The sequence below is a fragment of the Mastomys coucha genome, unplaced genomic scaffold (assembly GCF_008632895.1).
Source record: "Mastomys coucha isolate ucsf_1 unplaced genomic scaffold, UCSF_Mcou_1 pScaffold22, whole genome shotgun sequence".
Taxonomy (NCBI): domain Eukaryota; kingdom Metazoa; phylum Chordata; class Mammalia; order Rodentia; family Muridae; genus Mastomys; species Mastomys coucha.
The window spans coordinates 98,870,514-98,876,242 of NW_022196905.1; the positions used below are offsets into that span (position 1 = coordinate 98,870,514).

At 41.2% G+C, this 5,729-nt stretch overlaps 1 long non-coding RNA gene and 1 pseudogene across 1 annotated transcript in view; one reads left to right on the forward strand and one right to left on the reverse strand.

Annotated features, from left to right (window-relative positions):
- Positions 1–4,653, reverse strand: part of LOC116070770 — a 29,581-nt gene extending 24,928 nt beyond the window's left edge. Inside the window, exons 1-3 of the long non-coding RNA XR_004110555.1 lie at positions 4,508–4,653; positions 2,630–2,754; positions 2,445–2,532 (exon numbers count right to left, since the gene is read on the reverse strand). This is a non-coding gene — a long non-coding RNA (uncharacterized LOC116070770). The remainder of the gene's footprint in view (positions 1–2,444; positions 2,533–2,629; positions 2,755–4,507) is intronic.
- A 3-nt stretch (positions 4,654–4,656) lies between these two features.
- On the forward strand, positions 4,657–5,316 carry LOC116104616 (annotated as a pseudogene).
- The last annotated feature ends 413 nt before the right edge of the window (positions 5,317–5,729 follow it).

Sequence of the window (5,729 nt, forward strand, 5' to 3'; positions counted from 1 at the left end):
AAAAACAAACAAAAACAAAAACAAAAAACAAAAAACAAAAAAAACCCTGTCACCTGTGGAAGTGTCACCTGTGGCTTTTATCTCACTAACCCTTCCTATTAATCTCACAATTCTGGCATTCCTCATTTTATCCTAACATGAGCCTTAATTTTTAATTCCCAAATGAGTTTTAAAACTCTTATATCTTAAGAAAAGTGTAGCCATCAAGATCTTCATACTTGCCATTAACATACCTTTCCTCTTCCCAGCTAAACTCATAAAACAAAAACCCACAGTCCAGCACTGTAGCTTGAGTTCACACTCACCCAATGTCTAGCACTGTAGCTTGAGTTCACACTCACCCATGGTCTAGCACTGTAGCTTGAGTTCACACTCATCCAATGTCCAGCACTGTAGCTTTTATTCACGTTCACCCAATGTCTAGCACTGAAGTCTGAATTCACATCCAGTACACTACCGTTTCATTTTCTCCACTCAGTACAGATCTGCTTTCATGGTTTACTAGCCCACTGCTGAAATGGGAAAGTGAAGTGGAAACTTCTGGTTTCTTTGTAAAGTCCATTGTGTCAGATGGTGTTTTGCTATAGCAGACCTGTAAAGGAACATTTTTGCTGAAGTAGACACAAGTTAAAGGATGTTCTGCTAAAACAAGCATGTGAAAGAACTCTTCATTAAAGACATGTCTGTATTGGTCTGCCATTTTCATGGCGATCCACTTCCATGGATTCAGGCCAATTGGCAGTGATGTCAGCTGATAGACAGTCACATGGGAGTTTGCTGAGTTGAAATCATGTGCGGAGGCAAGACTTGTGGAAAACAGGTGATGTTTGGAGAGAGTATAAATAGGACTCAGTGGACAGTGATAGCGATGTGGCTTAGCTTGTTTGCAGGAAAGTTTATGTAAATGTGTCTTGTTCACTGGTTCTCTGACCCTTGGTAATTCTGCAGCCTTTCAGAGGCTGATATTGTCTTGTCTACTAAGCCGTTGTATTCTTTCCTTTTTTACTTCTTCCTCTTCCCCAGTAGTTTTCTATCTTCTGCTCCAGATTTATGAGGTTTTGATATTGTCAGGTCTACCAGTGCTGACTACAGGGAAGGATGCCAAGGATGCCTTTGCTGCTGTGGTCACTCTTATACCCATGCTTGTTCATTAGCTGTCTCAGCTAGAGTCCTAGCTCAGACCACTCAGTGGACAAATCCAAGTTCCTACCCTGCTCTCAGACTCCTCTCCCATTCTCCTCCTCCCAACAGATCCATCACTAGGAACTCTCAGCTTTGCTTCCTACAACTTCTATAGTCTGTCCATCCTTCCTTAGTCTTGAAGCCACTTACCTATGAGAGTGACATAATGACTTCATCTAAACTTGAGGTTCTCTACCAGGACAATTGTGTCTCCCACCTCATGAGGCATTTAGGAACATAGAAGACATATTGAACTGTCATCTCAGGTGTTAGAGGGTGAGTAAAACTCATGAGCAGTGAGTAGATAACTCACTCATCATAGTAAAGAGCAGTCATAGCACACAGAGCAGCTCCCTCAGTCTCTCACACAAAAGGATTACCCAGCCTCAGTGTTAACCAAGCCATGGCCAAGTCATGGACCTATTTTATGACCACACATTTCTTCCTTGTGTCTTATCCCCTGCACCTATCAACAGTATTAGAGGATTTGATGGAAAATGCAATCTGCTCCAGCAGCTCCGCTGCATTTAGCCCTCCATGATCCCCACTCTTCTCAGGGTGAGTCCATGCCAAGCAGCTCTTTCTTGCCACTCAATGACTCTCCTTACCTCAAAGTGGCCAATGATAAAGAGATCCATAATGATTCCTACACAACCTGAGTCTTCCTTGTCCTTAGTTCCTACAGTTCCTGCCTCCATTTCACTCTGAGAGCCCATGCAACCTCTTCTTCAAGAAGCCGTGTGCTCTCCTTCCTCCTGGGCTGGGCTATGCGCTCATTTTATGTTTCTTGAACACGTTGATATGAATTCAATATCAGGCAGGTACTACTATTGCATTGAAGTCTCTGTTTCCTCAAGAGCTCTTTTCAGTTTTGGTCCTTTTAGGATAAGGCATCTGAAGGAGAATTGATGAGACCCAGGTCCCATATATATTTTCAAGATGGCACATTATATTTGTATCAAAGTGAATTAACAAGTATTACTTACATTGAGTGAGTGCTTCATATGTAAACTTTTCACAGATAAAAATCCCACTCAATTCCTACCATTCTAACAATGAATATATCTGAGATAAAGGTCACAATTCTAATTTCACACAGCACTGAACTGGAGTTTGGAATGTGAGGTCACTTATATAGCGTGACCTAGCTTATAAATGAAAAACAAGATACCAAGACTCAGGTATTTAGTGTCATACTAATGTTCCATACATTAGTATCATACATAATGTTCCAACATTTCAGGCTGGGTAACCTCACTTACATGCATACATGTGTACCTGTTGCATGTGTGAGTATGCACACATGTTCTTGATTGGCATTCATTACTGTAATATTCGTACCAAGGCACTCTGGAAAAGAGTTCAGAAGTTACTGAATTAAAAAATACATCTCCAGCGTAAGAATGAAGCATGGACTATGGATTCAGTAGGAATAGTGCAGACTTACCCTACAGCCAGTCAGACAGTTTTCCTCCTATGTGAACACACCATTTGCATTCATTAGATTCAAAATGCATCTGTGTCAAGACAAGACTTTAGAGCTGTCAGAGCTCCCTGGTTGTGGAAACAAACCTGTGTACGATATTAAAGAGGATAGTTTAGTTTTTGTTGTTATTGTTGTTTTGAATGTTTTGTTTGTTTGTTTGTTTTACCAAACTGCAAAGAAAACCTTTCCAAGCTTATCCTAACAAGGGGTTAAATTAAGCCCATCACCAGTGTGAAGCCTCTGTAACAAAAGCTTATAACCAAATCAAACTCAACAGCAAAATACTCTGTGGACAGCACAAAGTTACTGATGCACTACAACAGAGAGCTCTTAGCTCAGAGATGTGAGACTCAGTCAGAGGAAGAGGGGTCTGCCTGCAACTCAGCGCAAATCATGAATCACCACGTAAGAACTGACCCTTCACGGTTCAGTGACACTGACAACATGTTACCTCTGTAGGGTGCCCTGTGACACTGACAACACACACCTCTGTAGTGTGCCCTGGGCCACCCAAGACACACACCTCTGTAGTGTGACTTGTGACACTGACAACACACACATCAGTGTGCCCTGTGACACTGATGACATGTACCTCTGTTGGGTGCCCTGTGACACTAACAACACAACCTCTGTAGTGTGCCCTGGGCCACCCATGACACACACCTCTGTAGTGTGCCCTCTGTCATTGTTCATTACAATTCTGTGTTCTCCTTTGACCCATGTGACCGTTTTTTAAATATGGTCATGGAGTTTCCATGTATGTTTTACACAGTTCAGTGTTTTCTATAAGCTAACAAACAAGACTTACTCATTTGGAAAAGAATTAACATAATTTCAGTAGTACATACAATAAAAAACATGAAGTACATGAAGTAAATGTTGGGTACCTGACAGAAATATTTCAGATATCTTCATATTATATTTATATGTTGTGTGAAATACTGACGATATCTTATGTATTGTATTTTTATTTCTTTATTGAAAGTAGGAAACAAGTGTTATTGATTTTTGTGTGACTGTATGTGTTCTTGTGGGAGGTATAAAAGTCTGTGAACATGTGTGTGCATGTGTGTGTGTGTGTGTGTGTGTGTGTGTGTGTGTGTGTGTGTATGTTTGTAAGCCAGATGTCAAGATCAGATCTCTTCCTTACTCCTCAATCTCTACTTTTTGAGACTGGATCCCTCTCTGAACCTGCAGCTCATAAATTTGGCTAGACTAGCTGGCCATCAAGCATCAGGGATTCCCCTGACTCTGCCTCCAATTGGTGAGATAAAAGGTGTACGCATCTCTGCTGGGCTTTTGTATGTAGGTTCTGGGGATCCAGTCTCAGGTCTTCATATTTGCATGACAAGCACTTTGCCTACTGAACCATCTTCACAGCTCAAATGTTATTATTTTAAAAAGCACACCAACTAATCAAGAGTGAAACATTTTCCTGAAGTAGAATGTGTATGTGGGTCTCTAGGATTCAAGGATGCATGTTAAATCTTTAATTGTCTCTAATTAAAGATGATTTGAAATTTAACTTTCCCAATTATCCCAATGTTTTCAAAATCCTATTGATCATGCTCTTGAGACTTATTCTCCATTATAATTTTTTTTCTTCTAGAAATATTTCAAAGAGTATTTTCAATTTAGGAGACCTCATTATGAAAAACCTGGACTATTAAGTCTCATGCAGTAAACTCAATTCAATTGAGCTGGTGTTTGAACAAGGGAAGATTTTGGTTCACTGAGCAGAATAACGTCTCCTTACAGTAGACTCAAGAACACTTAGGTTTGTAGTTACAGAATACTTTCAGGACACAATGATTTTATAAAGTGTGTGTATTTATCTACCTGCTCCTTCCTGTGCTTGGGGCTTGAAGTATTAAATACAGTAATGTATTTGCTATGATCCTGAATCATTTCAAAAGGAAAACAACCTGCCCAGGGACTTGGAGTCAAAGTCAGTTGTCACAGCCACCCTGTCCCATACTTCTCTGTAAATGGCAGATATTGTTGTGTTCTTCCCAAGGACTTCTTGGCAAGTGGAGGGTATACAGCCATCTTCAAGGTTGTAGTAACCCCTACCCAACAGGTCAAGCTGCTGCTGCAGGTGCAACATGCCAGCAAACAAATCTTACCAGATAACCAACACACGGCAATTATGGACTGTGGTTCATAGATATGAGCAGGGAGCCCTGTCCTGGTGTGGTAACCTGGCCAATGTCACCAGATACTTCTCCACCAGAGCTGTCAACTTCACTTTCAGAGATAAATACAAACAGATCTTCCCAGGTGATATGGAGCAGAAGACCCAGTTTGGATACTGCTTTTCAGGAAGCCTGGTATTTGATGCCACTGCTGGGGCCACATCCTTGTGTTCTATGCACTCTCTTAATCTTGCCCACATCTGTCCAACAGGTGATGCAGGCAAAGCTGGACCTGGAGGGGAATTCAAAGGCCTGTTGACTGCCTGGCTCAGATCTACAAATCTGATGGATCAAAGCCTATACCAAGACTTCCCTGTGTCTGTGCAGAGAGTCATCATCCTCAGAGATGCTTGCTTTGGTATCTGGGACACTGCAAAGGGGATGCTTCCAGACTCCAAAATATATCTTCATCAGCTAGATAATGGCAGTCTGTCACAGATGTTGCTGGCTTGACAAAGCCACTGTCGCATAATATGCCTCAGGCATACTTGACCTCTAGAGGAAGACTGTTCATGGTGACAGAAGGCAAGGTTTCTTCAAGGTGCAGCAATCTCATTGGTGGGGTGAGGCTTCCTCCTTGTCTTGTATGATGGAATCAAGAAGTTCACAGACTATTTCCTAAGTGTTCCAGAACCTTGTGATCAGGTATGTTGTAATACATAGCGTATTTTGAACATTCTGAGCAGATTCTCTGGGCTTGTTTGTCTTATCAATGACAACTGCTCGCTGTTTGAATAGTGGGGAGAAATAATAATAATACATACATCTGGCCAGTTTTCCACTAAACCCATTTCCATGATGACAGCCATAATGCAACTCAATTACATTTTTATTTCAGTCATGCCTGATAAACATGTCAAAGAAAT